This window comes from Elephantulus edwardii, unplaced genomic scaffold (assembly GCF_000299155.1).
Source record: "Elephantulus edwardii isolate Elephantulus edwardi_28Jun2011 unplaced genomic scaffold, EleEdw1.0 scaffold00109, whole genome shotgun sequence".
Lineage (NCBI taxonomy): Eukaryota > Metazoa > Chordata > Mammalia > Macroscelidea > Macroscelididae > Elephantulus > Elephantulus edwardii.
The window spans coordinates 3742722-3753276 of record NW_006399859.1 but is presented as its reverse complement, the minus strand read 5'-3'; positions in this window follow the sequence as shown (position 1 = coordinate 3753276).

Here is a 10555-nt window from a genome sequence, read left to right as displayed (position 1 = left end):
CATTGTGCGAATATACCACAGCTTCTCTAGCCATTCGTTTGTTGATGGGCACTTAGGTTGTTTCCAACTCCTTGCTATTGTGAACAAAGCCGTGATAAACATGGGTGTGCATATATCTGCTTGGATGTCAGCTATCGTCTCTTCAGGGTATATTCCCAGTAGTGGAATTGCTGGTTCAAATGGTATGTCTATTTGCAACTTTTTGAGAAAGCGCCATACCACCTTCCACAATGGTTGCGCCAGTTCTGGTTTCTTCAGGGCATATTCCGTGTAGTGGATTTGCTGGGTCATATGATATTTCTATTCCCAACTTTGTGAGAAAGCGCCAATCTGCCTTCCAAAGTGATTGCACCATTTTACGCTTCCATCAGCAACGAATACAGGTTCCAATTTCTGCGCAACTTGTTTGCTGCTCTTTTGAACTTTGCTATTGTTACTGGGGTGAGATGATATTTCATAAATGTTTTTATTTATATCTCTCTGATATCTAGGAGTTTGGGACATTTCTTCATATGTTTGCCATCTGAATGTCTTCTTTGGTGAAGTATCTATCCATCTCCTGTGCTTACTTTGTGATTGGGTTGTTTATCTTTTTAGGAGCTGGAGTATTCTATAACATTTAGATGAGTCCCTCATCAGATATGTGATTACCAAATATTTTTTCCCAGTCTGTGGCTTTCCTTTTTACCTTGTTAGAGAAGCTTTTTGATATGCATAGAAGGACCCATTCATCTATTTTTTTTTTCTTTCCTTGTTGTCAGAACCACTACACTTTATGAACTGGCCTATAACTCTAGTCCTGAGAAGGCCATGGTTCATTAGTATTGCTTTATCATTTTAATGGACATACAACTTCAAAAATTCACTTCAGCAAACAAATTGAGTTGTAGACTCAATTTGCTTCATGTAGGTGGTGTTTTTTCATATAATCAAGTATGACTTTAGATTAATTTAACCAACTACATCTGCAAAGACCCAACTAAGGTCATATTTATAGGTTTCAGGCACTGAGATTTAAGTATACCTTTTCAGGGAACAGACATCAACCCATAGTAAAGATCATGTCTTGCTCACTTTCATTTATTTGTAATTAAGGAAAATAGCACCTACCCCACTGGCATCTTCTAAAAAAATGAGATGAAATGTACTATGCAAAGCACTAGCCCAGAGCCAACATAAACACACAGTAAGTAACTATTAAATCCTTTCAACCCAACAGCTTTGCAATAGATTTTTTTTTAAAATAGATGCTCCCCGTCTATTAGAAATCAATAAATGTGAAGTAAAAGACTGATGATCTGCTTCCTGTAAGACAGCAATCAGGATAGTTCTATAACACAGGAAGTCTCCATGGGTCACAATTGGCAACTAACAACAGCAACAAATAATGGATCAGACAGCACAGTATATAGGGAGCTCTGGCAGCATAATCCTTAGGGAGATGCATTACGCAAAGGCCAAGCCTCTCAGGCAATTAAAATACACAAGCAGCTGTGGAGAAAGATAGACAATCCTCTTGTGTCCTTTGTAGCCTCGAAACCCAGTGGAAGCTCAGCTGTGAGTTGGTTCTGACTCAGTGAGAAAGAACAACATCATATTGGCTAATCAATAATAACTAAGTAGTCTGTTTACTGTGCAAGGCCTTATACTAAATGCTTGCCACATATCAATGCTGTGCTCATAACCAACGTATGAGGACGTTACTCTTATATTCTCATTTTACAGTTCCTCTCAAAAGAAGGAAGAGGTTAGTGTTTTTTCCTAATGGACCACAGCCAATAATTTACTTAATCCCATCTAATGTGGCATCAGGATTTGAGGAAGACTCATCAACAACCTGCTGTATGCAATGACACAACCTTGCTTGCTGAAACTGAGTATGGCTTGAAATGCTTGCTACAGAATGTCAAGTATTATGATCTTCAATAAGGATTGAAGAAGACAAAGATTCTCACCACTGGGCCTACTGGCAGCACCATGATAGATGGAGAAGAGATTGAAGTTGTTAACAATTTCTACCTGATCAGCTCCACAATCAACACTCTTAGTTAGTACTAGCAGGTAGGAAATCAAAAGATGAATTGCACTGGGAAAATCTGCTGTCAGGGACCTCTCCAGAGTGTTGAAGAGCAACGATGATGACAGTCTAGAGATCAAGGTGCACCTGATCCAGCCCATGGTCTTCACAATTACTTGCTATTCACCAGACAGCTGGATAATGAATAAGGATGACAGAAGAAGAATCAATGCTTTAAAGTTGTCTTGTTGAAGAAGAATCTTGAACATACCACGGACTTCCAAGAAAACAAAGAAGTCTGTCTTGGAGAGGATGAAACCAAGTTTCTCCTTGTAAGTAAGGATTTTGAAGCTCTATCTCACATACTTTGGGCATGTCACCGGTATGGACCAGTCCTTGGAGAAGTACTTCATTCTCGGAAAGGTGGAGGATAGAGGAGGAGTGGAAGACCCCAGATGAGATGAATTGATACAGCAATTGGGGCAATGAGGGTAGAAGTGTCAGTGTCAGTGAGACAGGCTCAGGACAGGGCAGCCTTCAGAGCTCTTGTATATTGAGTCACTAAGAGTCATAGGTGACTCGACAGCACATAACAACAGTCAGTTCAGATTCATAACAGGGTGTCCAAAGCTGTAAATCATATTGGGAGGAGATTTCCTATTTTCCTCCCTGGGAGTAACTGGTGGATTTGAACTATAGGAGTCACATACTTCTGGTTGGCAGGACAACATACTTAACTGGGAAAGTAAAAATTTGAGTACAGACTGGTTCTAAAATTTAGAGTATACAGGCTCTGAACTCAGTGTTCAACTGCTTATGGCCAGAAACATTTGCAGCTCCTTGCATCACAAGGTACAGTCTGTTTTCCCACCCTGTGATCCTGGCGTGCCCCTGTGAGTTGCTTTGACCAATAACATCCAAAGCAAGTGTCTCTCTCCTGAACATTGACCTCAGCAGGCCTTGCAGTATCTGCACTAGCCTTCTTAGGTTGCTGTCCTGTGAGCATGTTAAGGGGAGAGACCATGTAGAGAAACCCAACCATACTAGCTGTCCCAGCTGAGGCCCAGACACATGAGTAAGGCCATCCTAGACCACGCAGCCCTAGCCAAACCCACCTGGCCAGCAGAGTCATGCAGCCAAATAATGCAACTAAGAGAAATAATACAATGATTGTTGGATTAAACTGAAAAGCTTGGAGTGGTTCATTATGTAGCAAGAGATCATCAGACCAGCTTATCTCCTTGCGACTTTATGTTCTTCCCTAACTTTCCTAGCCTCCTCGACCCTCCACTTCATTACCTATAAATGACAATACGTATCCTCATGTCACTGAGTACATGTGTTTACACAGTAACCAGTTGCCATGGAATTGATTTTGACTCCTGGTGACCCTGTATGTGGTCAGAGTAGAGGTAAGCTGCATGGGGCTTTCAATGGTCAATTATTTTCAAGTAGATTACCAGTAGATTTCTTCTAAGATATTTCTGCATGGACTTAAAGCTCCATCATTTCGTTAGCAGCCAGGTGTGTTGTTTGCACCACCCGGGGTTTCTATTGTATCAATTGTTTGCTTAGCAAGTGATGTATAGTAAGTTGTTGCTAGGTCCTGTCAGGTCAACTAGGATCCATAGTGACTGTGAATAGCAATCAAAACCTTGCTCTATCCTGTATCATCCTCATGCTCCCTGCCATACTAAAGGCCATTGCTGAAGTTATTGACTCAATGACCCTCAATTTTTCCCATTAAGTAGGTACTCAAAGCTGTGTCCCAGAAAAAATAGGTTGTACAAAAATAAGATCAAGTCATAAATAAGACTTAAGATCATTTAAGAACATAAAACGTCACAAAGACAAGAGGTTGGAATCCACTTGCTGCTCCAAGAGAGTAAGAGAGCCAATCTCCTCCAAAGTGAATTTTTAAAAAAACTCTAGTGAGTTTTCAAAGGCAGTAAAGTACAATATTTCTTCAGCTTAGGAGCTAGTAGATTCAAACCACTCTCCTGTGGGTGGGCATTACAGCTCCTTATTCCCAAGCCACCAGTGCTCCCTATTTGTCATGTTGGGTCTGATTTACTTCATTCAGAATAATGTCCTCCATGTAAATACATCCATGTTATCAGTATTTTGAGAATTCTTTAGTAAGGTATTCTGTTTGTTTGTTTTTAGTTGCATTGATCTTCACTGTATGCATGTACTATGTTGTTGTTATGTGCCATCGAGTCGCCTGGGACTCATAGTGACCCTATGTACAACAGCCCTAAACCCTCTGCGCCAATCTTATTGTCTCTGACACATGTACCTCCATTACCCTAGTCATTGAATCAATCCATTTAATAGAGGGTCTTCCTCTCTTGTGCTGTCCCTCTACCTTCCCAAGCATGATGTCCCTCTCCAAGGACTGGTCCCTCCTTGCAACACGTCAAAGTATGTCAGATAAACCTTCAGAATCCTTGCCTGAAAGAAGCAGCTTGATCTCACCCTCTCTAGGATGAATCTATTTGTTCTTGTAGCAGTCTCCATGGTATATTCAACACTCTTCTCCAGTACCACAGCTCAGAGGCATCAATTCTCTTTCTATCATCCCTAGTCATTATCCAATTTTCTGATGCATAGCAAGTAATTGCAAAGACTATGGCCTGAATCAGGTGCACCTTAGTCTCCAGAATGGCATCATTGCTCTTCAGTACTCTGGAGAGGTCTCTTACAGCAGACTTTTCCAGTGCAATTTGTTTTTTCATTTCCTGACTGCTGGTACCAAGAGTGTTGATTGTAGAGCCAAGCAAACTGAAGCTGTTAACAATTTCAATCTCTTCACCATCTATCATCATACTGTCAATCAGCCTAGTGATAAGAATCTTTGTTTTCTTGATGTTGAGCTTCAATCCATATTGAAGACTGTAGTACTTGACCTTCTGCAGCAAGCACTTCATGTACTCCTTGGTTTCAGCAAGTAGGGTTGTATCAGCTGCATAACGCAGATTGTTGGTAAGTCTTCCTCCAATCTTGATGCCACATTTCTTCTCATAGAGCTCAGCCTCCCGGATAATCTATTCTGCATATAGATTGAAAAGGTATGGAGATAGGATACATCCCTGGCATACACCCTTCACAATTTTGAACCATGCAGTGTTTCCTTGCTCTGTTCTGACAACTGCCTCCTGGTCCAAGTATAGGTTTTGCATAAGCACAATCAAGTGTTCTGGATTCCCATTCTTTTTGAATAACCCACAGTTTTTTGTGATCCACATAGTCAAATGCCTTTGCATAGTCAATGAAACACAGGCAGACATTCCTCTGGTACTCTGCTTTCAGCCAAGGTCCATCTAACATTAGCATGTACTATAGCTTGTTTATTTATTCATCTGTTGATGACACTCATCTTATTTCTGTCTCTTTGATATTGTAAATAATGGTGCAATAAACATTGGGATGCATATATCTGTGTTGAAGCTCTTATTTCTTTAGGATGCAGAATTTGAGAATTTTTAATGTTTCTTTTTTGAGATACCATGAATCTGGTCCTGTGAACCATTATTTGAGAGAAGATTAAATTTTCTCCTATTCCTTTTTCCTCATTATCTTTCAAACAGATTTTGTTTAATGGTTACTAATTAGGATTGGTTAATTATAAAACATGTCAGATTGTAGTTTAAATTTTGAATGCTTTGTTAGCAAAGACTCTAATCTCAAATATATCATACAGCAGAAGCTTAAAGATAAAAGCTGAATTGAGCTTTAGCACATGAGATTCAATTGCTTTTACGAAGAATGTTAAAAGACATAAAAAAGAATTAAATTAATAAAATCAGAGGGAAATCTAGTTGGGAAAACAGCAAGGACTGTTTGCCTTCTGATTGGTATAGCATAGGTAAATTTATCCATACAGTGTTTTCTGCTTACCTTGTTTGTTTTAAAAGATCTCAGTTTTGCTGTGGTAACTCTTCACAATGACTGGTGTTCCTGTTTCTTTTTCTACTGCCTGTGAGAGTCTCATTTGAATTCCTTCATGTTGTGGAATGATTTTCCTTAAAAACTCAGTGAATGACCCAATTTAGAAATGCAAACTTGCACTTACAACCAGGAGAAGATAAAATAGATGAATGGGATCTTCCAAGAATCAAATCCCTATGCACATCCAAAAACTTCTCCACCAGGGTAAAAAGGGAAGCCTCTGACTGGGAAAATGTACTTGGTAATGACATATCAGATAAGGGACTTATATCCAGAATTTATAGAATAGTTGAGCACCACAACAAGATAAAGGTAAATAATCCAATAGAAAAATGGGCACAGGATATGAACAGACACTTCACCCTTATGCACTGTTGGTAGGAGTGTAAAATGGTGCAACCACTGTGGAAGGTGGTATGGGGCTTTCTCAAAAATTTGCAAATAGAAATACCATTTGACCCAGCAATTCCACTACTTGGAATATACCCCAAAGAGACCATAACTGATATCCAAGCAGATATATGCACACACACGTTTATTGAGGCTTTGTTCACAATAGCAAGGAATTGAAAACAACCTAAGTGCCCATCAACAAATGAATGGATAGAGAAGTGGTGGTATATTCACACAATGGAATACTATGCTGCATTGGAAAAACAAGGAACTCATGCAATATTATTCAAAATGGGTGACCCTGGAGGACATTATGCTGAATGAAGTATCTCAGTCACAAAAGGACAAATACTGCATGGTGTCACTGTTGTAAAACATGTCTGACATGGGGTTGGAGGAAGACTAAGAAAGATGGATTCAATAATGTATACTGTGTTGAAACAGATGAGGGAAAAAACTGTTTAAAAGGGATATGTAATTAGGTATTTTTGTCATGACAGGTGTCTAGAGCAAAGGCTACATGATGGAGTGGGCCTGGGGGAGGGATTGTAAAACAATGAAAGAATTTTTGGTTTACTTTTCCAAGAGGGTAGTGTACTAGGGGGGAGGGTTGGGAGGAGAGAAAAGTGCAATCAAGGAATGAATGGAAATCCAAAGTCTCTGTAAATTTTTACTGAAATTAATAATAAATTAAAAGGAGAGAAAAAAAAAGATTCATTATCTCCAAAACAAGATAAAAGTCAATAAGATGTGTTGCCTCAGTGGCTACAACAGTGGCCTCAAACATGGTAATAGTTGTGCAGAACCAGGGACAGGCTCATTCTTTGTAATAGGTTCATTCTTCAAAGGTTACATACATAGTGTGGCTGGGAGTTAAACTGACTCAGTGGCATCTAACAACCCAACAGCAACATGACCAGAAGCTTAGCCTATCTTTAGAAAGTTAACTGTTACACCCGGAAGATAAACAGGGCAGTGTGTATGATCATTGTTACAAGTCACCACTCCTTTGTAGTATACCTTGCTACTTACTGTTAGATTGATTTGAACATGACAACAAAATGACTCGGGCTCAAAACAAAACAAAACGCGTTTAGTGAATGTTTCACTTTGTTCCTTCATTCCTTCACTCATTAAAGACATTTAAAAATGCAAACTAGATTAAAAACGAAATGTTTAGGGAGTGATAAATCTGTATTTGTACAATTAATTTCACACGCCAGGATCTTTTTCCCGGTAGTGAATATGGTGGGGTGGAGCTGAGAGTTCTGATTTTAATGAAACAAGTTGAAAATAGAAGTCTTCACAGAATAAAAAAAGGGAGTTCTTCTATATTTCTCTCATTTTTTTTTTAGGGGGAAAAAGCGGAATACCCAACTCCCCATTAGTTCCCCTCCCCTTCACTCTCAGCTTTTGAGGTCAGGCCTTCTTGTTGAACAGCCTACATTCTCCTTTGCGTTTTGCTGGGACAGGGTCCTCCTATCCCAGCTTTGCAAACGCCAGCACCACTGATGAATAAACATCGCCCTGTCTGTGTCCCTCCCGCCTCCCATACACTCTGGGGACAATGTTCAGCTTCAAAGTTTTCAGCATCACCCAGCCCGGTTTTGTTAACAACATTAGTGGGACCACATTGTGGGGGTGAGGGGCGAGACAATGGTGCGCCCCTGACATCATCAGGCACAAGGAGCTCCGTCTCCAGCTGTACAAACAGGACAGGAAATGGATTTTTCTCCGTGTTATTTTTCACCTATTAAAATTATGCAAACCCAGCCAAGACAACAATTGCTTTGTTAAGTCTCTGAAATGTCTAACTATTCACTTCCCAAATAAGGCGCCTGCGGTGTGTTTGATGCTGAGGATTGTTAATCCCAAACGGGGAGAACTAATAAAATAATCAAAAAAGCGCCCAGAAGTGTTTATAAATTTCAATTATCTCTTACACTCTCTCCCAGCCCTGCACCAGGCGGGATTGCGTTGCCTTCAAGTACTACTTGAGCCAGGGCTCCATTTTCTCCTCTGCACTGTCCAAGCCGCTGACATCTCTTTGTGCCGGAATCGCCTTAACAGGGCTGGCATTTGGAGGTGCTCAGGCCCGCCAGAGACAAAGCAGGGCCGCCTCACAAAGGCGAGGGAGCCAAAGAAAGCAAAATTGAATCTCTAGCACCCTGCTCCTGAGTAAACAGACAAAACTAATGGGTCTGCCATTTCTCCTCCCATCCAATTACTGGGCTCCGGTGGAAAGAATATGTGGCAACATCAGCTCACACAAATTCTAATGCTCCTAATCCCTTCCATACATATAAACCTCACACCCACCACATGCTCCATCACCACAGCCACCCAGGCAGGCCGTGTGGAGGAATGGGCTCAGGCAGCTGCAGAAACCTGCCTGCTTCAAGTTTTAACCAGCTAATGAGGGATATGCAAATGAAAGCTTATGGGATTACAGCTTGTAGGACAGCAGTTCACTGCGGTGGTAGAGAACTAATACAGGTGTTAGTAAACGGGTTATTAGACCTGGCCTAATTTAGGCCTATTGATGCGGCGCTTGCACTCTTAGCCTAACCGTTTGTCCTCATACCACGGTCCCAGCAGGAGCCATCTTTAGGCCTGCGGTAGGTCTGATGTGAAGTCCTGGTTAAAAGATAAGAAGTTGATAAATCCGGCCATTGCGTGTTTAGGCATACACAGAAACATGGGAGAGATCTTATGGAAGACCATCTCTCCCCCCGCCCCTCCCCGAGAAACAGTAACGGAGTAAGGAAAGGACATTTTATTCAGCATCTACACCGCTTATGTTGCCTTCCCAGATTCCTTCTGGCAAAGTCTATCTAGCAGTTATACTTACCCTCTCTTCTTGTTCTTCCCCACTCCTCTGTTGACTCAAGGCTATTACTTGATTCCCCACCTGCAGAGGCTGAGTCGAGTACAGTCTGTCTGTGGAATGGGCAGTCGAAGACAGGTATCCACAGGAGTCCAATCTGCTCCAACTGGGGGGGGGGGCAATTTCCTTCTTTTAAGTGACTACCAAGTAGGGTTGGATCCCAAACTGCTAGTGTAGCCTCCAAAAAGATCTTTCTCTGCACTTTTTTAAAGTCCCCAAAGCTTAGAAAATCAAAATAGATATTTGGAATTTTTCCACCCATAAATAATTATGCAGCAAATCATAGCATAAACTGACACGAGGCTACTTGTAACCTTTATACCATATTCAGGGTGAGTATTTACATCTTTTGTGTCGAAATACTAAAATGTCTGAAGGGCTGTATAGACACTCTAGGTTCTATGTATGGCATATGTACAATATCACCAGTCTCAATTTAAAAAAAAAAAAATCTAAAATTTTAAAAATATCTGGTCCAAGGGTTTCAGAAAATGAAAAATCAACTATGAGTTGACTAGCCAGTTCACCTAGACACAATCGAACAGTTATTTTTGGCACAGATACCATACCAGAAATTATTTAATAACTATCTACTCAACATCAAGAAAACAAAGATTCTCACCACTGGACCAATTGGCAGCATCAGGATGGAGGGTGAAGAGAGTGAGATAGTTAACAGTTTTAGTTTACTTGGTTCCACAGTCAACACTCTTGGTAACAGCAGCCGGGAAATCAGGAGATGAATTGCATTGGGAAAGTCAGCTGTGAGGGACCTCTCAAGAATACTGAAGAGCAGGAGGTCACTCTCCCCAGGCTCTGTCCAGGTGGCATGTGGGAGCTTAGGGCTCTGCCTGGTGATGTACAGTCCCTTTCCACAACGTTGGAGATCAAGCTGGGCCTTGAGTCCGCGCCTGCATATTCCTACAGCTTCTCAGAGTCCTCTGGACAATGACTGAGGAGACAAACCATGCAGGAAACAGCCTTTTAAAAGAGTTCCAAAACCTAGATTGATCTATGTTCAGTTTTGTTGATGGGTTAAGACTTACTTTTCTATTTTTATTTTTATTTTTCAGATAATGTCAGCTCCGAAGGGCTTAGATTAAGGAGTGATGAGGAACCTTGATTGCCTTCTAGGAAGGATTGAAAATCAATTTTTCTGTCATGGTTAAGTTAATAGATTACTGATTTTTTACCATCTATACATACCCTAGCAATTGATTAGACGTGTAAGTACTTTGGTAATAGCACAAGTTTCTAAAATGAAAAGTTTTCTTCTCAAAAAAAAAAAAAAAAAGAATACTGAAGAA